Source organism: Suncus etruscus, chromosome 4 (assembly GCF_024139225.1).
Source record: "Suncus etruscus isolate mSunEtr1 chromosome 4, mSunEtr1.pri.cur, whole genome shotgun sequence".
Classification (NCBI taxonomy): domain Eukaryota; kingdom Metazoa; phylum Chordata; class Mammalia; order Eulipotyphla; family Soricidae; genus Suncus; species Suncus etruscus.
The window spans coordinates 17077551-17101626 of record NC_064851.1 but is presented as its reverse complement, the minus strand read 5'-3'; the positions used below and the strand labels follow the sequence as shown (position 1 = coordinate 17101626).

Below are 24076 nucleotides of genomic sequence, written 5' to 3'. Positions count from 1 at the left end.
GGGTAACAAAAATAACATAGAAAAGCAAATTCTAGAAAAGCAAATTCTGGGATGTGAGTCCCAACCATGTCATGGCACCACATGCTCCCCAAGAACCACTAAAAGCACCTCTGGGCCTTAGAAGCCCATGGCACCACAGGGACCAAACAACTCTGTATTCACAAGACCCAACACTCAATCACTTGGCTCAGCTGTCAGAGGATTCACCAGGAGTAGCTCCAGACACATTGAGCAATGCTTGGGAGGCCAAAGAAACCTTACCAGAACTAATTTACTAATTTTAGCTTAGGAGAGGGCTTTGAGCCTTCGTTGGCAGTGCTCAGGGCCTACACTTGGTCCTGTGGACCTTATGTGGTGTTAGGGATCTAACTGCTCCTGGCTCTGTGCTCAGGGATCACTCAGGTGGGCTAAGGGAACCATACGGGACACCTGAGAGTCAACCCGGTCAGCTGCATACAAGGTAAACATCCTGTCTGCTATATTATAGGGATGTATCCTGCTTGGCTACTAAGCCACGTGCCTACCCAGTCCTGACTGCATGCCCTTTGGTTGCAGTGCTTGCAAACTTTGCTGGCTAGGTATCCCCCTATTTATGGTGCTTTTCAGTTAAATAAGCACACTTCATTAGCTGAAGATTCATAATGAAGCCTTTAGGCTTTGGGTGTTGGATATCAAACTTTTGGTTTCACCAACTTCACACTTAAACTGAGAAATATTTTCTCAGACCATTGGTTTCTTGTTTTCTTTTCTTTTTTCAGTTTTAGATCACATCCAGTAGTGTTTAGGGCTTAACTTCTGGCTCTATGTCAGGAATCATACCTGCAATACTCCAGGAACCGTATGCAGTGACAGGAATTGAACTGGGGCTAGCCACGTGCCTTGCTTCTATGAAGGCCATGGGATCTTCTAAGCACTGCTGAATGTGATACCCAATTTTTTTTTCTTTTTTTTTTTTTTTGGTTTTTGGGCCAGACCTGGTAATGCTCAGGGGTTACTCCTGCCTATGTGCTCAGAAATCGCTCCTGGCTTGGAGAACCGTATGGGACACCGGGGAATCGAACCAAGGTCCATCATAGGCTTAGCAAGGCAAGGCCTTACCCCTTGCGCCACAGCTTCAGCCCCTAAAAATTTTCTTTCTTTTTTTTTTTGTTTTTTGTTTTTTGTTTTTGGGCCACACCCGGCGGTGCTCAGGGGTTACTCCTGGCTGTCTGCTCAGAAATAGCTCCTGGCAGGCACGGGGGACCATATGGGACACTGGGATTCGAACCAACCACCTTTGGTCCTGGATCGGCTGCTTGCAAGGCAAACGCCGCTGTGCTATCTCTCTGGGCCCTAAAAATTTTCTTATGCTTCATCTTCCATCTTGTTTATTTCTATAATTTATTTCAATTTCACATCTACTTAGGCACATTAAATAATGGAAAAATGTATTTCAAAAACATTAACTTTAGGGTAAGAAATGTGGCTCAGGGGCCGGCAAGGTGGCACTAGAGTTAAGGTGTCTGCCTTGCGAGCGCTAGCCAAGGAATGGACCGCGGTTCGATCCCCCGGAGTCCTATATGGTCCCCCCAAGCCAGGGGCGTTTCCTGAGCGCGTAGCCAGGAGTAACCCCTGAGCATCAAACGGGTATGGCCCAAAAAAACAAAAAAAAAAAAAGAAAGAAAGAAATGTGGCTCAGTAGTAATAATGCACCTTACTTCGATGTATGACCCTGGATCCAATTCCTGATATCACAAAAAAAATATTAACCAGAAAAATGCAAACACAGCAGAATAAAATATAATTTTACAATAATGAAACTGGGGTAGACAGGGGCCAAGTAGTAGAAAGTCTCCTGTGAAAATTCATCCTATATTCATTTCCACTATTGTACAAGTTCTTTATTAAGGTTTTCAACGTTCTTTGACATCATCTTTTTTTTCTTTGTTTTCGTTTTTTTATATTTTTGGGTCACATCCGGCAGGCACGAGGGACCATATAGGATGCTGGGATTCAAACCACCATCTGTCCTGGATCTGATGCATGCAAGGCAAATGCCCTACCGCTGTGCTATCTTTCCAGCCCTCTTTAACATTATCCAACAAAGATTTTACTGGTGAATTATTATGGTTTTTAAGTTAAATATAATGCATTATTAAAATATAATCCATTGTTTGGAATATGACTCAATTATACTGCTTAAAGTTCTTTTTTTTTTGCTTTTTTGTTTGTTTGTTTTTGGGCCACACCCGGCGGTGCTCAGGCATTACTCCTAGCTGTCTGCTCAGAAATAGCTCCTGGCAGGCACGGGGACCATATGGGACACCGGGATTCGAACCAACCACCTTTGGTCCTGGATCGGCTGCTTGCAAGGCAAACGCCGCTGGGCTATCTCTCTGGGCCCTGCTTAAAGTTCTTATATGTGTAGAAGCTGGTAAGAATGTATACTGTAGGGGCCAGAGCAGTGGCACAAGCAGTAAGGTATCTATCTACCTTGCCTGCACTAACCTAGGACTCTAAATGACATCTTAAGAAACCTACTTCAGGGGCCATAGCACAGCAGGAGGGCATTTGACTTGCAAGCAGCTGACTCAGGACCAACAGTGGTTCAAATTCCAGCATGCCATATGGTCCCGGTGCCTGGCAGAAGTGATTTCTGAGCACAGAGCCAGGAGTAACCCCTAAGCGCCACAGCCGGATGTGATTCAAAAAAAAAGAAAAAAGAGAAAAGAAAAAAAAAAAAAAAAGAACCTACTACAGGGGCCAGAGTGGTAGCAAAAGGGGTAGGTGTCTGCCTTGCACAATCTAACCTAGGACCGACTGTGGTTCCATCCCCGGGTATCCCATATGGTCTCCCAAGCCAGGAGCAATTTCTCAGCGCATAGCGAGGAGTAATCCTTGAGCGTCACTGGGTGTTGCCCAAAAGCAAAAAACAAACAAACAAACAAACAAACAAAAAGAAACCTACTTCATTCACTATCTTTTTTTTATCAACAGCTGGAAAAGAGAAGACTTGATTTGATTCTGTTTTAGTTTTAACAAGCTGCTTTTTAATATGAGTCTGTGAGTATCTGTACACAAAAACATTAAACTAAGAGTCTATCTTGAAAAAAATAGTATAGTGGTACATCTTGCCTTGCATGATACTGACCTAGGTTTGATGCTCTAGCACCTGAAATAGTCCCCCCAAACCCCACCAGGTATGATCCCTGAGCATAGAGAGAGACAGGAGTAAGCCTTGAACACCAGGTGTGGTCCAATAACAATAGTAACCAAAAGAAAATATCCTTTTTGGGCTGGAGTGAAAGAGTAGAGGAGTTCAGGCATTTGCATTATATCCAGGCAACTTAGTCAGCCATATACGGTGCTAGGCTTTTATCCCTTGCACAATACATGATCCCACAGGAACACCAGCAGTGACTCCCCTCACAGAACTCTGTACCATTACTGTGATTTAAAACAACTCTCAAAAAGAAAAGGTCCAGGAGTTAAAGGGAGTTACAGTAGGTAAGGCGCTTGCCTTCCAAGCTGCAGATCCAGGTTCAATCTAAGGTATTTTATATGATCCCAAAACCCCACCAGGAAGGAGGGAGAAAAATAAGGAAGGAGAAATAAAAAGATAGATGTCTCAGTCCTCTCCTTTTTTTTCCAAGCCAGAATATAATAAACTCAGTGGCTAGAGCTGAATTGCTGAGGAGTCCTGAGCACAATCAAATTTGCTCATCCAACAGAGATCAAGCTAAAAAGTCAGAAAACTCAGACTATGGCTTAGTCATGGTAACAGGGGCTAATAAAAAGTCATGCACACACCATTGCTGAATTAACAATACTTATCTCACAATAGAAAACAGACTGGAAGGCTGTCAGTGCCCGTTATTTTTTGTTAATATGACAAGTTATTCATAATGAAATTGTCTAAAAAAATGTCGGGAGCAAATAACTAATTGTACCTGGTCCGAGAAACAACTTATTTCAAAATGAAAGAATATCTTATAGTCATCTGACAAAACCTTGCATTTCAATGTTATTATAAAAATAAGTCAAAGAGGAGCCGGAGAGACAGCACAGCAGTAGGGCATTTGCCTTGCATACAGAAGGACTATGGTTCCAATCCCAGCAAACCATATGGTTCCCCCAGTCTGCCAGGGGCGATTTCTGAGCATAGAGACACGAGTAGCCCCTGGGCGCTGCAAAAAAACAAAAACAAACACACACACACACACACACACACACACACACACACACAAACTCAAAGAGATGGGCCAGAGAAAAAGCATGGAGGTAGAGCATTTACCTTGCATACAGAAAGACAGTGGTTCGAATCCCGACATCCCATATGGTCCCCCGAGCCTGCCAGGAGTGATTTCTGAGCATAGAGCACTGCCAGTGTGACCCAAAAACAAAAAAACAAACAAACAAACAAACAAACAAAACTCAAAGAGGGGCCAGAAAAATAGCACAGCAGTAGGGCATTTGCCTTGCAAGCAGCCAACCCAGGACCAACAGTGGTTCAAATCCCAGCATCCCATATTGTCCCCCGTGCCTGCCAGGAGTAATTTCTGAGCACAGAGCCCAGAGTAACCCCTGGCCCAAAAACAAACAAAAAAACAAAACCTCAAAGAACATCTCCACTGCAAAATAAAATCTTTGATCTCTTCATTATAAATCAAGAGTCTTAATAAGAAATAGACTAATAATCAACAATATAATCATGCTAGCACTCAAAGCTTGAAACAAGGTATTTTAAATAATTAAGCATAGGCTAAAGTTCCTTTTATAATCTATATAATCATATTGATTCATATTTGACTGTTCCAGTTTTCTAGGTCAGAAGTCTATCTTTAACTGTTTACCTAAAAGCTCTATTTAAAAATCTAAAGGGCTGGAGAGATAGCACAGAAGTAGGGTGTTTGCCTTGCAAGCAGCCAACCCAGGACCACATTGGTTCAAATCCCTAGATCCCATATGGTTCCCTGTGCCTGCCAGGAGCGATTTCTGAGCACAGAGCCAAAAGCAACCCCTGAGTGCTACCGGGTGTGACCCAAAAACCAAATAAATAAATAAATAAATAAATAAATAAATAAATAAATAACATAAATCTAATTAAATAGGGCTGGAGTGATAGCACACTAGTAAGGCATTTGCCTTGCACGTGTCTAACACAGGACAGACCCTGGTTCGAATCCCAGCATCCCATATGGTCCCCCAAGCCTGCTAGGAGTGACTTCTGAGTGTAGAGCCAGAAGTAATCACTGAGCACCAATAGGTGCTCAAAAAAACAAAAACAAAAAACAAAACAAAAAAAATCTAATTAAATGCCTGTACAGAAACCAGAGACAGCACGGGAATAAGGCATTTGAATTGCATGCGATTGACCCTGTTTCAAATTCCTGGCACCAAACATGGTACCCCAAGCACCCTAGGGGTCATTCCTGAAGAGAGAACTATATGTTGCCCCTGAGAACCTCTGAGTATAGCCCAGCACCACACACACCCCAATTCCTGCCAAAATAAAAATGTCTGTACAATGCTCTGGGATTACACCTAGCTCTACACTCAGGAATCACTCTTTGCTAGCTGGGGAACCATATGGAATACCGGGAATAGAACCCAGGTAGGCCACATGCAAGGCAAACATCCTACCCACTGTGCTATTGCTCCAGCTCCATCAAGTCTGTACCTGTTATTTGTTGTAAGGGACTCACTGATTTCAATGAACAACAAAGACTGCATAGTATCATATATCCTCATCACTTCCTGAAATTATGCTAAAAGTAGCATTTTCTTCCAATAAAAAAGAATGAAATGCCTTTATTAAGGGTACCCAAATCTAATAAAATGCAAATTCATTTTATTCAATGACATTACCAAATATTTTTCACATTCTTCAAAACATTACAAAATATTAGATTCTGGGCCAGAAAGATAGCACAGCAGTTGGGCATTTACCTTGCACTCAGCTGACCCAGGACAGACGATGGTTCGAATCCTGGCAGCCTATATGGTCCCCCAAGCCTGCCAGGAGCAATTTCTGAGCACAGAGCCAGGAGTAACCCCTGAGCGTTGCTGGGTATGGCCCAAAAACAAACAAACAAAAAAAATGTATTTGAATATGACAACCATTTCTGGTTCATAGTCCTCAAAAAAGAATTAATCAAACCTGTTAACTCTAGGAAAAGAAACAAGGACAATAATAAAACGGTTCCTTTTTGAAACCTTCAACAAAGAGCTTCTTTATAAAAACGAAATCCACTTCCCTCCAGCCCAAAGACTGGTTCCTTATGCAATTTCAATTACGCTTCCAACAGTCAAAAGTCACAATTGAGCTATTATCTACCACCATGAGCTCAACTTCCCCAAAAATTTTTCTTCAGCAATGAGTAGTGATATAAACTAAAATTATTTTAATTTTTAGAATGTACTTATTTTGGGGTTTTGGCCCTTGACCTGTGGCGACTGGGAGCCCATGCAGTGCTGGACATCATATCAGAGACAGCCACTTGCTTTATATGAGCTTTAATCCTTATACTCTTGTTAGTCCTGATTTTTCTTTTTAATACTATAGAAATATTCAACATTTAAAAACTGCGTAACTTAAACAAATCATAATTATCCAAACTGATACAAGATCATTATTTAAAATAACATCTTGCCATTTTTTACTATGTTCACTTGACTCCAATCCTTAAGAAAAACAACCCACTAAAACTTTTGAGGTTAACTTAAACTAGTAAGCATGTGCATGGAACTAGATAAATGTACTTTGCCCTCAATGTTTAAGGAGTTACATAAGTCTAATGTCTTTAGATTATATGGTGTGCATGCTAAGAAATAGTATGTACTACAACTGGGGATTTGAGGGACAAAGTAATTGTATTGTACATGGGTTCAGTTTTGTTTTTCTTAATGTTCTTTGGCTGAAACTTCAAGGCTGGGATATCATCGATGGGACTACCGAGAATTCTGTTTATGGGTGATTGGGCTTCCACTGTAACTTTACCCTGTCCTCTTTCTTTGCATCTTTGTTGTCATAATTAAAATTAAAAAAATAAATAAAATAAAATAAAATAAAATAACATCTTGGTAAAAGATAAAATCTAACTGCAGTAATTTGGGGGAAAAGGAGTGGAGATATAATACAATGGTAGATGCTTCTCTTGCATGTAGCCAACCATTTGGATGTAACCCAAAAATAAAAAAATAAAAAAAATAAAAATAAACTACTCCTGATAGTAGAGGGAGGGGTTAAGGTGCTTATCATGCATGGAGAAGAACTCAGTTCAATTCCTAGCACAGCAGATGGTCCCTCAAGCAACACCAAGAGTGATCCTTGAGCACAAATCTGGGAGTATGTCATGAGAACTGATGGATATAGCCCAATCACCCCTCAAGTAAATATAAATAATCCCACTACCTCCTAAGTCACAGTAATCAATCTATTTGATTGATTAGATAATAACGAATAATAAAGATAATAAAGAATAGAAGTGTCTGAAAGAACATTTAAAATTCATTCATGCAACTATGAAAGCACCTGACTGCTAAGTCTTCAGATTACTACTATGTTCATATATAGAAAAAAATTATTCCATCAAAAATAAAAAAGGCTTTTTTTATCACAAAAAAATCAAAATGCTGGGGTCAGAGAGATAGCATGGAGGTAAGGCGTTTTCCTTGGATGCAGAAGGACGGTGGTTCGAATCCCGGCATCCCATATGAGTCCCTGAGCTTCCCAAGAGAGATTTCTGAGCCTAGAGCCAGGAGTAACCCCTGAGCACAGCAGGTGTGACCCCAAAAAAAAAAATCAAAATGCTGGTAATGGGCCAGAAAGACAGCTTAAAAGCTTGGAAAATTTGACCTGAATCTGATTCTTGGCAGACTATGGTCTCCCAAGCACCTCAGACACCACCTGGTCCCCAAATCACTGCTCAGAGTAACCCTTGAGCAGTGAGCCAGCAGAAGCTCTCATGAGCACAACCAGATGTGATCCCAAAACCAAACTAAACAAAAAAAGACTCAGAAGACAATTCAGTGGCAAACCTTTTGCCTTGCAGTGTAAGGCAGCCTTGGGTTCAATTCCAAACATCACAGACATGGTCTAGCAGGACTGACTCTCAAGCACAGAGCCAACATTACCCCAAACACTGTCAGGTGTTGCCCAAAAACAAAGAAACTTCCACAATTCCATAAAACCTACTGTGAACCTAATCTGAAGAGTAGAAAAATGCCTTCCTTAGTTCTCTTCCCTCTGAGCAGCTACTACTCTTTTCTGCACGTCATCTTCATCAAATCCCTAGACGCTACATGCATAACTGAGAACCTTTTTTTTTTCACTTACTCTCCCAATTATGTTTCTATTTCATATTCTTTTAGGAGGGTGGGGAAGATCTCAGAGAGCTCCAATTTAACTTTCTTCTTTGTTTCATCAAAAATGAATATTCAAGCCTCTGCCTTTAACTCCCCCCCCCTTTTTTTTTTTGCTTAGGGTTTTTGGGCCATACCCATAATGCGCAGGGCTTACTCCTTGTATGCTTAGGAATTACTCCTGAAGTGGTGCCAGGAAGTCTATAACTATATTGATAGGATCAATGTTTTCATTCCCTCTAGACTACAACAGTTAAAAATTTTCAAGTACCTTCAATGTGTCTATCAGAGTTTCCAATATTCCTTTTTGTTTTTTTGTTTTGTTTTGTTTTGTTTTGTTTTGGGGTCACACTGGCAGCGCTCAGGGGTTACTCCTGGCTCTGTGCTCAGAAATTGCTCCTGGCAGGCTCAGGGAACCATATGAGATGCCGGGATTTGAACCACCGTCCTTCTGTGTCTAAGGCAAATGCCCTACCACTGTGCTATCTCTCCGGCCCCCTCCAATATTCATTTACCAGTGCATCCAGCACAACCTTGATCTTTCTCTAATGACCAAACATGTTAGGTCATAAGATATCTCCATTTACTAAATGTCAGATTTCTTTAATTTAGCTAGAAATACAAGTTTACAAAACTCACATTCACTGTGTATTCATTATTGTCCACTTCAGTCAAAGCATGTCCTCTGACTACCCCTAAACACATCATGTACCACATTGTAGAGACTAAGAGTGTGTGTGTAGACATGCACATGTGTTTGATTTGGGGCTATTCTGGGCAGTGCTCAAGCTTTACTCCTGGCTTTGCACTCAAAGATCACTCAGGGTGGGGCTCAAGGGGCCATATGGGGTGAACAGAACCCATGTCAGTCACAGACAAGTGTCCTACTCATTGCACTCTCTCCAATTCCTGTAAAGTGTTTTCCATCAAAGGCAAATCTCCTACCCCTTACATCTACCCAATCCAAATCTCACTTACTTTTTTAGAGGGGAAGAGAGGGATGTGCCACATCCAGCTATTTTCAAGGTTTCTATGTTCCAAGGTTTCTCTATGTCCTGATCAAACCAGGATCAACACAAGTGAAGCAGGTGTCTTAACCTGCATACTTATCTCTTCAGCCCCCAAGTCTTACTCTTCTATCACCTACCTCCCTTTAGAGAGCATCTTAAATTCTATAATTGAAGTACTTAAGAGGCAGAAACATTTCAAATTTTCTTTGTTTCTCTCTCAAGAGCTAGCATGTAGTTTATTTTATGAGGACGGACTCCTTTGATGACTTAGTAATCATTATGTACCAGTGTCTGAGAGAAGTACATATGAGGGAAAGGTACTTGTCTTACATTGAGCCAACCCTAGTTGGATTCCTAGCTCTACTTATGGTTCCCTATATACATGAGTCCCCCAATATATGATATACACAAATAGATGGAAGAGAATTTTTCCTAACACAGATTTACAATTAATAAATAAATGTATCAATTTGTATTTACAAATTTACAATTAATAAATATAAAAGCAAGGCCAGAGAGATAGCTCAAAGGACTGACTACATGCTTTACATGTAGGAGGTCCATGTTCCACTCATACTGTTTCTAAGCTAGAGATGCCCGATGCCCCCCTCCCCAGCACTACTGGCCCAAAATAAGCAAAGAAACACAGAATCAAAGAAGCAAAAGGATCCAACTTGGCAATCATAAACTGAATAAGTGTACATATAAGATCTACCAGTTATACGGCTTTAGTCATAGTACAGCAGAAAGGGAATCTGCCTTGTACGGGTTCTAACCCCGGCATTCTATATAGTCCCTAGAGCACTACTGGGGAAACAATACCCTAGGAACACAAAAACACAATACAAAAATGCCTTCTGCAGACATATATTCATTGCAGTGCTATTTACAATAGCCAGAATCTGGAAACAACCCAGATGCCTGACAGCAGATGAGTGGCTAAAGAAACTGTGGTACATATATACAATGGAATTCTATGCAACCAATAGGAGAGATGAAGTCATGAAATTTTCCTACACACGGATAGATACGGAAACTATTATGCTGAGTGAAATAAGTCAGAGGGAGAGAGATAGACACAGAATAGACTCACTCATCTATGGGTTTTAAGAAAAATAAAAGACATTATTGTAATAACATGCAGAAACAATAGAGATGAGGGCCAGAAGGACTGGCTCACAATATGAAGCTTACCACAAAGAGTGGTGAGTGCAGTTAGAGAAATAACTACACTAACAACTATCATATTAATGGTAGTGAGTGAGAGAAATAAACAGGAGATAGAGGAAAAGGAAAATGGGGGCATTGGTGGCAGGAAGGTTGCACAGGTGAATGGGGTATTCTTTTTTATAACTGAAACCCAAATTTGTAATCATGGTGCTTAAATAAAGATAATATAAAATAATAAAGAAATCAAAATTTGAAGAGAAACATTTTGCAGACTCTCCCACAAGATACTAATTATCAAAACTTCTAATCAATTACATGGGGCCGAAGAGCTAGCATAGCAGTAGGGCATTTGCCTTGCAAGCGGCTGATCCCGGACAGACAGTGGTCCGAATTCCAGCAGTCCATATGGTCCCCTGAGCCTGACAGGAGCGATTTCTGAGTGTAGAGCCAAGAGCAACCCTTGAGCGCTGCTGGGTGTGACTCAAAAACCAAAAGAAAAAAAGAATGGTACAGCCATGTGAGCCAGAAATTCCACTTCTTAGTACTGAGAGGACACAGAAAAATTCATCCAAAAAGACATGTGCACCATTATTCATTGCAACACTCAGCACAATCAAGGCTGTGGAATTAACTTGCATGCCCAACATATGAGTGTTTAATGTAAGTATGGAATATATTCATAATGGAATACAATGCAGCTACAAGGAATAATGGAATCATGCAACTTGAAGGATGGAATTGGAGGATATGTTAAGTGAAATTAATCAGAAGGAAGACAGATACCAAACAGTCTCACTTATTTTGGTATAAAGAATAACAGGAGGATGAAATGCACAGTATCAAGTGGGGATATCCATATTACCCTTCATCCTTGATCACAGAAATGAAAAGGGCAGGGAAACAAATAAAATGGGAATATAGGGAAAGCCATTGGGGGTAAAAAAATGATAGATGAGAAGTAACAGAGGTCTGGGTCAGGGGTCTCAAGCAAATGGGTGTTGTAGAGGTAAGGTATATGTATGTATCTAAATTACAGAGCCAATAAAAGTGTAAGTATAAGCTTCAAGTTACAACAGTCTTAAAAACATGCCTGTTGGGGGACAGAGAAGTAGCATGGAAGTAGGGCATTGCTTGCATTAGTATTTCGAATCCCAGCATCCCATTTGGTCCCCCAAGACTGCCAGGAGTGATTTCTAAACGTAAAGCCAGGAGTAACCCCTGAGTGCTGCTGGGTGTGACCCAAAAAAAACCAAACAAACCAAAAAACAAAAAAATTGTGCCTGTTAAGGAGGCAGACTGGGCAGCTGAGAGGGAATTAGGTGCATTGGCAGAGTGAATTAGTGGTGGAATTGGTGTTTAAATATTATTTGCATGAAACTTAATTATAAATAACTACCTAAATCAGTGATTTAATATCTTAATTTTTATATTAAATTTTTTTTTTTTTTTTTGGTTTTTGGGCCACACCCTGTGACGCTCAGGGGTTACTCCTGGCTATGCGCTCAGAAGTTGCTCCTGGCTTCTTGGGGGACCATATGGGACACCGGGGGATCGAACCGCGGTCCGTCCTAGGCTAGCGCAGGCAAGGCAGGCACCTTACCTCCAGCGCCACCGCCCGGCCCTATATTAAATTTTTAATTTGTAAAAAATAAAATTATTCATGGGGCCAGAGAGTTAGCTCAAAGACCAAGAGTGTATGCATTGCATTCGGGAGGTGTGGGTCTAAACCTTACCATCACATGGGCAATCCTGAGCATCCTGAAAGTAACTCCCGAAGGGGTGGGGTAAAAAAAAAAGAAAAAAAAAGAAAGGAACTCCCAAGTACAGAGCCAGAATTGGCCCACACATGGGGCCGGAGCGGTGGCTAGGACAGACTGCAGTTTAACCCCCTGGCGTCCCATATGGTCCCCCCAAGCCAGAGTAATTTCTGAGCACATAGACAGGAGTAGTCCCTGAGTGTCAATGGGTGTGACACAAAAACAAAAACAAAAACAGAATTGGCCCACTCTTGGCACTCACCTTGAAAAGATAACTAGATAAAACTTAAAAAAAATTAGAGGCCAGGGGGCCGGAGCGACAGAACAGCAGTAAGGCATTTGCCTTGCACACAACCAACACAGGACAGACAGCAGTTTGAATCCCAGCATCCCATATGGTCTCCCGAGCCTGCCAGGAGTGATTTCTGAGCACAGAGCCAGGAGTAATCCCTGAGCTGAGCACTGCCGGGTGTGACCCCAAACAAAAAACAAACAAAAAAAAAATTAGGGACTTAGGCCAGAGAGAGAGCACACCGGTAGGGCTTTTACCTTGCACACAGACTGATGGTGGCTCAAATCCCAGTATCCTATATGGTTCCCCAAACCTGCCAGGAGTGATTTCTGAGCGCAGAGCCAGAAGTAACACCTGAGCGTTGCCAGGTGTGACCCCCTCCCAAAGAAAAATTATAAGCTGAAGTGATAGGACAGTGGTAGGGCATTTGCTTTGCATGCAGCTGATCCAGGCGGCTGATCCAGGATGGACTGTGGTTCAATTCCCCCCACCCCAGCGTCCCATATGGTCCCCCAAGCGAGGAGTGATTTCTGAGTGCATAGCCAGGAGTAACCCCTGAGCGTTACCAGGTGTGGCCCAAAAACCAAAAAATAAAAATTAGTTCCAATTTTTTAACCAGTGGAAGACTGACAATACTCTACTTAGTCCACATGCCGATATCAAAGATAAAGATAAAATAAAGAAAATTTTATTTAAAAAAATAAAGAGGTTGGTTTGGTTTTTTTTTGGTCACACCCCGCAGTATTCAGGGATTACTTCTGGCTCTGCCTCAGAAATTGCCTCCGGCAGGCTCGGGGGACCGTATGGGTGCCAGGAATCTAACCAAGGTCCATTGGGATTGGCTCCATGCAAGGCAAACGCCCTACCACTGTGTTATCGCCCCAGTCCCAAAAATAAAAAATTTTTTCAAGGGGGTACTGACAATATTCTTCTCCTACTTAGCATAGTAATAATAAAGACCTTTTATAAATTACAAGATCAAATACAAACCAATGAAGCAAGAAATAAGTCTCCCAAAGCATTTTAGTTGCACAGATAGAAAGCACAAACTCCTGATTTTTAAGCTGATAATTTTAATTTTAAGCTGATAATAATAATAATAATGATGATGATGATGATGATGATTATCAGGTATAGTGCCTATATACTTATCATCCAAACAAGGATAATTACAGCAAAAGAGATCTTTGGCCACCCTACTAACAGTTGGTCAAAGTAGCCTATGTTATTAAGATCTCAAATCAAGGGGCCGACGAGACAGCATGGAGGTAGGGCATTTGCCTTGCATGCAGAAGGATGGTGGTTTGAATCCCGGCATCCCATATGGTCCCCCTGAGCCTGCCAGGAGCATAGAGCCAGGAGTAACCCCTGAGCGCCGCTGGATGTGACCCAAAAAGCAAAAAAAAAAAAAAAAGATCTCAAAGCAATCTGGTTGGCTGCATGCAAGACAAGCACTGATCACAAGGCTGACAATTTTCAAATGTGCTTAAATAACATAGTTTAAACTATCTCAAATTTCAGCTGAGGCTTTAAAAGAGCCTTCTAAAGGCTTCTAAAAAATCTTCTGGTTAGCAGCAAGCCAAAGAACCGGAGTCATTTGAGAAGTCATGAGTATAAATTGCAATCCTCAATACTTCATCAATGTAAATCTCAGCTGCAGTTTAGACATTGTTTAAAGTCATGTGTATGACTAATAAGGATATAGTTAATTTCCTATTATATCAGTTCAAAGTAGTATCCCTAAGACAAAAATAGGATGTCTTATCAGAGAAGTCTAATACAGTACTTACTTTCCCTCCTATCACCAAAAGAACAAATGGTATCATCATCTGGAGTAGGGGTCTTCAAACTACGGCCCGCGGGCCACATATTGTATTTATTCCCATTTTGTTTCTTCACTTCTAAATAAGATATATGCAGTGTGCATAGAAATTTGTTCATAATTTTTGTTTTTACTGTAATCTGGCCCTCCAACAGTCTGAAGGACAGTGAACTGGCCCCCTGTTTAAAAAGTTTGAGGACCCCTGATGACTCCATGTAACCAGCATGTAACAATCACCAATGAAATTAGGCATTTCAATAGGATTGGTTAGATTTAACATGAATAGGCAAAAAAGAGGGGGGGGGGGTCCTCCACTTCCCCAGAGGCTTCATATCTGAACAAACTGTCTTCCTCAGATCCGAAATAGCACACTTCTATTGTCTATAAGCAGTGACAGAGAGATGTCTCTAAATATCAGACAGAAAAACAAGGATTTCTCTATAAATCCTTACCCTCTGGTGGCAAGAATAAATCTCAAACCAAAACCTTCAGAACACAGATCATTATGATACAAAAGTTACTTAATAAATGAGTTTAGTCACATTGACCTGTTTACCCCCAATGGACCAGAGCCTGTCCTGCATACCAATCCAAGGATCAATAATGATATCTAAGAAAATAAACTTCTGATTTTCAACCCATCAATATCTGCATACCCGCACCAGTTCAGGGAGCAAGTGGTTGAAGAATATCGCTTTAGAAAAAGTAAAATTGATGATCTAGGGCAACTATGAGCTTGTCCAAAATGACAACTAAAGTGAAAGAGTTGTAGGGACTGGAGAAATAATAAGCAAGTTAAGTCACTTGCCTGGTTCGAACCCCAGCACCAATATTATTATTTTTAGCATGTCTGGAGTAATCCCTAGGCACAAAGCCAAGAATATAGTCTCCTGAGCACCACCAGTGGTACATATCCACGCCCACTCCCCAGTAAAGACCTATAATAGAGTGGGCATTCCCCGTCACAAAAGAATGAAAACGGGCTGGCAAAATAGATTGTACAGGTGTTAAGACAATTGCCTTGCATGCAACCAACTTTAGTTCAAATCCCAGCACTCTTCATGGTCCCCAAGCGCTGCCAATGGTGTCACTTCTGAAAACAAAGCCAGCAATAGGCCTGAGCATTCCCAGGTGTGACCCAACCACCTCCCCCACACACCCTGCTGAAAGAAATGACTAAACACAGGCATGCATATATGCCCACATACATGGAATACTTGCTTATTTGGAGTTTAATTTTTTGATTTGGTTTGGTTTATTCTGTTGGTTTTGAGGTCACACTTGGCAATGCTCAGGCTGACTCCTGACTCTGAACTCAAGGATCACACCTGGTAGTGCTCAGGGGATCATATGTGATGCTGGGAATCAAACCAAGGTTAGTTCCAAGTGCAAGGTAAGTGCCTTAACCCCTTTACTATTTCTCTGACCCAAGGAATACCTATTTTGTTTTGTTATTATTTTGTTTTTAATTTTGGGTCATACCCGGCGGCACTCAGGGGTTACTCCTGGCTCTTTGCTCAGAAATCGCTCCTGGCAGGCACAGGGAACCATATGGGTTGCTGTCTGTCCTGGATCAGCTGCGTGCAAGGCAATGCCTTACCGCTATGCTATCTCTCTGGTCCCAGGAATAGCTATTTTTAATAAATGTCACAACTAAGGCAAAAGAACTGAGGACACTGGTCATTTTTAGGTCAACAGTGGTTGTCTCCAAAGTTAAGTTCTTTCAAACAACCCAGTGCCCTGATTTTCAAAACCAAATTGGCTGCCCAATACAGTAACTGGACTCCACAGAAGTGTCATCAGCAGCTTGAAAGAAACTAGATCCTGAAGATTTAACATAAAGAGAACACTATGTATCTTTATCCACAACAACAAAACTGTTAAGCTTAAGTCAAAACCAATTAAATAATTTGAATTCAGATTTACTTCATTATGAGGGTGAACAATTCCATCAAAAAGCATTAAAGTTGTGGCTGCCAAAGAAGTATGAAAACGTACATAAAATTTCCTATGTGTAGGCAGTTTTCTGTAAAGAATACCCAAAATTTCTAAACTGGCCAGGCCTGGAGAGAGTGTTTGCCTAGAATCAAGTTTGATTCTCAGTACCCTGAGCACTGATGGGTATAACCCCGCCAAAAAAAGAAGTCAAAATTGGGGGTCAGAGAAATACCTCAACAAACTAAGCTAAGTACATATAGGACATCCAGGCTCAATTATCCGACAACACTTGCTACCAGCACTGAAGGAAGCAACCCTCAAGCACCAAGTCAAGAGCAGCAACCAGGGCTGGAGTGGTAATGCAGTGGTAGCGCGTTTGCCTAGTACTTGGCTGACCTAGGACAAACCATGGTTCGTTCTATCCCCCAGCGTCCCATATGGTCCCCCGAGGCAGGGGCAATTTCTGAGTACATAGCCAGGAGTAACCCCTGAGTATCACTGGGTGTGGCCCAAAAAACAAAAAAATAAATTAAAAAAACTAAATAAAATAAGTTAAAAAAAAAAAAAAAAAAAAAAAAAAACACCAAGTAAAAAGATTTAATGAGGCCAGGAATTCAGGGATGGAACCTAGCCAGAAAAAAAAAATTCAAAGTTGGACTAAGAAAATTGCTCAAACTGTACAGCATGTGCCTAGCTCACGAGAAGCCCTGGGTTCAACCCCAGTACTACAAGACATTGCCTCATATTGCTCTGTAGACACTGAGCACCAAATCCCTATGCCAGGCTAAGAATTCTGGCCAGAGGCCATGGAGTGTCTGAACACTGCTTGGGAATAGCCCCCATTTGGGGGCTAGCAGGAGAGGTCAAAGTGATCCATTATATAGAGAAAGTTAAGAATCTCTCTTGGGGCCGGAGAGATAGCATGGAGGTAAGGTGTTTGCCTTTCATGCAGGAGGTCATCGGTTCGAATCCCGGCGTCCCATATGGTCCCCCGTGCCTGCCAGGAGCAATTTCTGAGCATGGAGTCAGGAGTAAACCCTGAGCACTGCCGGGTGTGACCCAAAAACCACAAAAAAAAAAAAAAAGAATCTCTCTTGAGGGGCCTAGAGAGATAGCATGGAGGTAAGGCATTTGCCTTGCGTGCAGAGGGTCAGTGGTTCAAATCCCGGCATCCCATATGGTCCCCCGAGCCTGCCAGGAGCAATTTCTGAGCGTAGAGCCAGGAGCATTGCCAGGTGTGACCCAAAAATAAAAAAGAATCATAAGGGGGCCGAAGAGATAGCACAATGGTAGGGCGTTGGCCTTGCATGCAAGAAGACAGTGGTTCAAATCTCGGCATCCCATTTGGTCCCCCGAACCTGCCAGGGGCAACTTCTGAGCGTAGAGCCAGGAGTAGCCCCTGAGTGCTGCCGGTATGACACAAAAAAACAAGAACAAAAAAAAATTTAAAAAAGAATCTCTTGATTGGCCAGGGAGATGCCTCAAAGAACTTGAGTACATACTTTGCGTTAGTGAGTCCCAGGTTGGATACCTGAACCATATGATTCCCCAACCCCAAAAAGAATCTTTCTTTGGGACAGGAGATGGCTCAGGTAGTGAAAGCACTGTGCAAGAATGAGGCCTGAATTTAAAGCCACAATTCCAAGAATCTAAGCAACTGTCAGCCATCCTGTCCGCTCGGCTACTCTGCTATCTGTAATCCCTGACACTATAAGCAACACATTAGTAAGGCGAGAGTACTCAAGATATGTCCCACGTGAGCACTAAAAAGATGTGTGAGTACCACCGCTATGTGTGCCACTTACCATGAGCACCTGTGAACATCACGGGTATGCAACCCCTGGTGAGAACCATAATCAAGGCTGTGTGCTTACCGCATACTAATGAACCCCAGTCTACAAAACACAGCAAGGGAATAGAGAATTAGTGCCGAGGATAAGGCTCTAGCAATGTATGAGACCGATCCCTGAAAACAGCCAGGGATAGCCTCTGAGTACCCAGGTGTGGTCCAAAATATAAAAAAAACAACAGGGGAGCTGTAAAAGAATCACTCTTGGGGGCGGGGGGACTCTAGCAATAGCACACAGCAGCATGTAGGGCACTTGCCTTGCACATGGCTGACCCAGGTTCAATCCTGAGGATGATGGTCCCCCAAACACCACAGGAGAAATTCCTGTGTGCAAAATCGGAGTAACCTCTGAGCATCACCAGATATGGAGAAAGGGAAGGAGGAGGAAGAGAGAGGAGAGAAAGGAGGGGGAGAGAGGAAGGAAGGAAGGGAGGAGGGAGGGAGGGAGGGAGGGAGGGAAGGGAGGGAGGGAGGGAGGGAGGAAGGGAGGGAGGGAAGGGAGGGAGGGAGGGAGGGAGGGAGGGAGGGAGGGAAGGGAGGGAGGAAGGGAGGGAGGGAGGGAGGGAGGGAAGGGAGGGAGGGAAGGGAGGGAGGGAGGGAGGGAGGGAGGGAGGAAGGAAGGAGGAAGGAAGGAAGGAAGGAAGGAAGGAAGGAAGGAAGGAAGGAAGGAAGGAAGGAAGGAAGGAAGGAAGGAAGGAAGGAAGGAAGGAAGGAATCACTTGGATCAGGAATATAGCTCATAGGTCTCATGCTCATAGGTTATAACTCATGGGTATTTGCTTTGCATGCAGATACACCATACCACAGGGTCAACTAATTACTGTGGATGTAGCCATGGTGAATCCCAGCACCACAGAGCCTAAGAATCACTCATTACCAAGTCTAGACACTGAACTTTCTTTTATTGGGTTGCACCCAAGGGCAGCACTCAGAGGTTACTCCTGGCTCTGCGCTCAGAAATTGCTCCTGGCTGGTTCAGAGGACCATATGGGATACCAGTATTCTATGAGTTGGCTGCATGAAAAGCAAACACCCTACCACTGTGCTATCTCTGCTATCTCTCAGCCCTTAGACACTGAATTTTCAAACCAGGCCAACCCCCCAGGTCCCAAGCACTGAGAAGTTTCCTTGATCCCTCCTACCAAAACTAAGATTCTTAGAACCAGAGGGTTAAGTTGCTCGCTTGAGGCCAGAGCGATAGCACAGTGGTAAGGCATTTGCCTTGCACAGCCAACACAGGACGGGCCCCAGCTTGAATCCCAGCATTCCAAATGGTCTCCCAAGGCTACCAAGAGCGACTTCTAAGCACAGAGCCAGGAGCAACTCCTGAGTGATGCCAGATGTGACATTAAAAAAAAAAAAAAAGTTGCTTGCGTGCCTTGCACCAAATGGTCCCCAGCACCTTCAGGAATGAATCCCAAGTACAGACTCAGGTATTGAGGCCCAAAAAAAACCCAAAAAATTCTCAACAGGGGCCAGGACATAATACAGTGAGGTAAGATGCTTAACTTACACACAGCCAACCTGGGTTCAGTCCCTGGCACCAAATATGATCCCTCAAACCCTAACAGGTGTGGTTCCTGAGCAGAGAGTCAGTGGGTGTGCCCCCCCCCCCAAATAGAGCCAGTGCAATAGTTCAGCCCATAGGGAATTTGCCTTGCACATGGCTGACCAGGTTCAATCCCTGCACCCAGATGGTCTCCCAGCCAGAGTAATTCCTGAGAGCAAAGCCAAAAGAAACCCTTGAGCACCACTAGGTGTGCCCCCACACACACACCACGAAATAATTCTCAACAGAACCTTCCGCTTAAAATCTAACCTTGTAGAGCGGGCTAAGCATATCTCAAGGCAAATATTCTGAAGTGTCAATGTCATGAACAATTCACATTAAATCATGAAATAAAAAGTCAGGTACAGGGCGGGAGCGGTGGTGCAAGCGGTAAGGCATCTGCCTTGCCCGAGCTAGCCTAGGAGAAACCATGGTTCGATCCCCAGCATCCTATATGGTCCCCCAAGCCAGGAGCGATTTCTGAGCACATAGCCAGGAGTAACCCCTGAGTGTCACTGGATGTGGCCCAAAAAACAAAAAAAGGGGCCGGAGAGATAGCATGGACATAGAGCATTTTGCCTTGCATGCAGAAAGACGGTGGTTCGACCTGGCATCCCATATGATCCCCTGAGACTGCCAGGAGCGATTTCTGAGTGTAGAGTCAGGAGTAACCCCTGAGTGCTGCTGGGTGTGACCCAAAATCATAACAAAAATAAAATAAAGTTCTCCCTTGTCGTTAATACATTTTATATCAACACTTTCATATCAGGCTTTATCTTGGTTCCGCCTTACTATACCTTATCCATCCTCCAAGCATCATCACTCGACTTCATCATCACTCCCAAGCATCATCACATCGACCCCCAACTCGACTCTTCCCAAAGGCCTTAATGAGCTTGTCACGTAATACCGATGCCTACTTAATAAGCAGATTTCAGTATGAAATCAAGTGTATTATGCTACATTTCCCTTACTGAGCATGAAGTGCAAATGAAGGACACATTGTTATGTTAATCTCCATCGAGTATTTATTTTTGTTTAATTTACAAATTTAAAACACTAGTGGGGTGGAGAGATAAGACAGGAGGTAAGGTGCTTGCCTGGAATGTGACTAGCAGGCTGTTTCCATCAAATACATAATCTCGTACTCCCCCAGGGTAGAAAAGTAGAATTGCTGTCCTTCTATTTTTAACCAATTTTCCATGACCATTGATATCATTTTATTGTTGGTATGTAACACATATACATGATCACTACGTAAGTCTTTAGATTTCAACGATCTTTAACCATTCAGCATGTAAAGAGATGGTAACAGTGGTTAAATGAATCAAGAAAAATTAATTTTTGCTTAGATGAGGTAAGGCCAAAAGTTAAAAGTCCCATAAAACCATGTATCCTATCTACACTGCAAATAGGTTTAAAATTTATTCCAACCAATTCCATCAGATGAAATGCATTCCATCAGAAATTACGTTTTGTACTTACTTCTTGACAAGTCTTTCTTTTATGCAAGAGAAAATTAACTTCTATGTTGCAAGCAACTCGGGGCTTTTTAATAAGCCCTTCCTTTGTGAAGTGCAGAGAAAAAACACACTTGAAACTCAAGTCACAGCTCTTTGTGCTCGATAAAATAATGCCACTGAATCCACCACACTGTCATCCTCAAGAAAGTGGTCCTTATTCCTTTTTTATCAAAAATAAATATCATGGATTTCTTTCATGTAACTTGCCAAATCATTTCAAAGATACAGGCCATGGTTCATTTAATTGGTGGCAGTACAGAAATGTACAGTTCCAGACAAGCACTTTGCAATTAAGAGGAAATAAACAAGATCATTAGTAATGATTAATAAGGAACTTAAAACTCACAAAGCATTAAGTGAAGATATACTTTACGAGGTCCAGTACTGAACACCACTTTGACCAGTCATCTTCTTTCTCCTCTGGTTAAAAAAATAAGAAGGAAAAAAAAAAGAAAACAGAGCAAAAACTAGATTCTCCTTGAGCAACACTAGGGTATCAGGAAGCATTCTATCAGCAAACAACTCCTCGCTGAACAGAATCACGCAGGATAAAAAACATTATGAAATCAGTACACACATCACACTGGAATGGAATGTATCTTCACAGCATCACACTCCCTGGACTGAAAAATGTAGACGAACAATATTTAAAGAACAGAGAAAAATGACACTTGACAGAAACCAAAACGATGACCTGAAATAACTCTGCGAGATGCCTTTCCCTTCTCAAAGTAATGAACACTGACAAGAATCAAACCAAAGGCTGTGAAAAGAATCTGTGGACCTCCCAAGCAATGAGTCTGTCTGCTCAAACACCCTACTGTCTAAAAGTGAAACAGTGACACGAATCCCAAAACACAAAAACAGCTAAATGTCCAGTGATCATTTCCTGATTTATACAAATAATACAAGCAACGGTACGGTATTAATAATACCATTGTAAATAAAAAAATATATATATATACAATAAAATAAACTGGGGGGGGGGAACTTAGGAGAGAATGAAATGTTATTCCCCGCTTGAAAATGCCTCTCCATCACCACAATCAATAAAGTCAAACGCTTTCCCCTTCACCCACTACTTGCCCATTAAAATCAGCTTAGGCTCCCAAGTCTTTTTCCATCCAAGAGCTGAGCTATTCGACAAGGAGCAAGTAACAAGAAACGCACTCCTCCCAATTTCCTCCAGGGGCCCAAGTGCCCTGTGGGTATTTAAACCTAAATGCAAATTAAAACCCTGTTTTTAAAATAAAAAAATAAGCAGGAACACATACAAGCCTTCCAAGAAGTGATACTTTTTTTTGGGGGGGTGATGGGCAACGTCAGTAAACTTCCTCTTCCTTTCAAAAGGTCAAAGACGGGGAAGCGTCCGGTATAACATTTCCTCCTGAGTTCTGGTTCCACCAACAAACTACATCACATCACGATTCCCCCACCCCACCCCAACAATCCCCAAACAACACAAGAATCGGTGGGAGCACTTTCTGCATATTTTTCCCCCACCAGAGACTTTAAAAATCCAACTTACCTGGCCAAGGTAGCTGGTTCGTTTCACCCAGGAAATTTACCAATCAAGTTTAATATCTAGTCGGGATCATTGGGGAAGGGGGGGAAGAAAGCCCACCGGGGGCCCCCATTGCAGGGGGAACAACCAGGGGAGAGTTTAGAGGGGAATGTTATGTGCAATCCTCACAACAGAGGGGGGGTAATAATAATAATAATAATAATAATAATAATAATAATAATAATAATAAATAAACCTTCCCTGCAGGGACAGTCGGTCGCAGGCACCAGCAAGCAAGCAGATCCGCCCTTAGTAAAGCGGGGTGGCTGGGGAGAGGAGGAGGAGGAGGAGAGGCAGGAGGGGCAGGAGGAGGAGGAGGAGGAGGCGAAGAAACCGGGTCCCCCAGCTTTTGAAAGCAGGCAAAGGGCTGCAGCCCCTGGATGAGTGAGTGAAGCTAGCTAGTGGTGCACGGTGCAGCAGAGAGAAATCCCCCAGGTCCCCCCAATCTTGCAGCAAGCGCTGCTTGCTTGCCCTAAGGTTCCCCCAAAATTTTGGCTGCTGCTGCTGCTGGTGAGGATTGCTTTTGCTGGGTGGAAGGGGGAGAGCTTCTAGAAGCAAGCAGCCCCCCTACCTACCTACCTACCTACCTATCTACCTATCTACCTACCTACCTACCTACCTACCTACCTACCCCTTCTGGGCCAGGCTGTGTTGTGACAGCCGGCGGGGAGCACATCTACGGAGGAGCACAGCACCCCCAAAAGAAGAAAAAAAAAAAAAAAAACCCAGGCCGGTGCAAAGGATACTGTTGGGGTGCCTGGGTCTGGAGGGCCCTGATGTGCGAATGAGGAGGGGCCGCCGCCGCCGCTGCTGCTGCTGCTGCTGCTGCTGGGTGAGGAGGCGGGCCCGGTCCCACTGCTGCTGCTGCTGCTGCTGCTGCTGCTGCTGCTGCTCCGATGCCGGGTCCGGGTCCGGGTCCGAGTCCGGTTCCTGCTGCAACCGCTGAGCCTGATTTCAGAGCCGGTTTCTGCGGTAAACTCATGGCAAAGCGGAGCCACCAACCCCCCCCAGCGCGGGCCCGGGCGGGGTGCAGGAGGGGCCGGGCCTGGGGGAGTGGGGGGCAGACCCAGGGTGGGGGGATGGTGGGGGGACCGAGGGAGGAGGAGGAGGAGGAGGAGAAGGGGAGGAGGAGGAAGGGGCCGGGGCCGCTCACGCACACGCCCTCCGCCGCCGGCTCCACCACCGGCTGCCGGTCTCCGTGACAACGCGACCCCGGGCAAGGGGGAGGGTGGGGGGCGGGGAAGGTGGGCGCCGGACCC

At 43.2% G+C, this 24076-nt stretch overlaps 1 protein-coding gene across 9 annotated transcripts in view; it reads right to left on the bottom strand.

The window, feature by feature from the left end:
- EIF4G3 (eukaryotic translation initiation factor 4 gamma 3) overlaps nt 1–23780 on the bottom strand; it is a 311452-nt gene extending 287672 nt beyond the window's left edge. For 6 of the 9 annotated variants that reach the window (XM_049771938.1, XM_049771940.1, XM_049771941.1 and 3 more), the window contains exon 1: nt 23564–23780. The gene's annotated coding sequence lies outside the window, so the exon portion shown is untranslated. The remainder of the gene's footprint in view (nt 1–23563) is intronic. The other 3 variants (XM_049771951.1, XM_049771953.1, XM_049771952.1) reach the window with 1 other exon arrangement.
- Between the last annotated feature and the right edge of the window lie 296 nt (nt 23781–24076).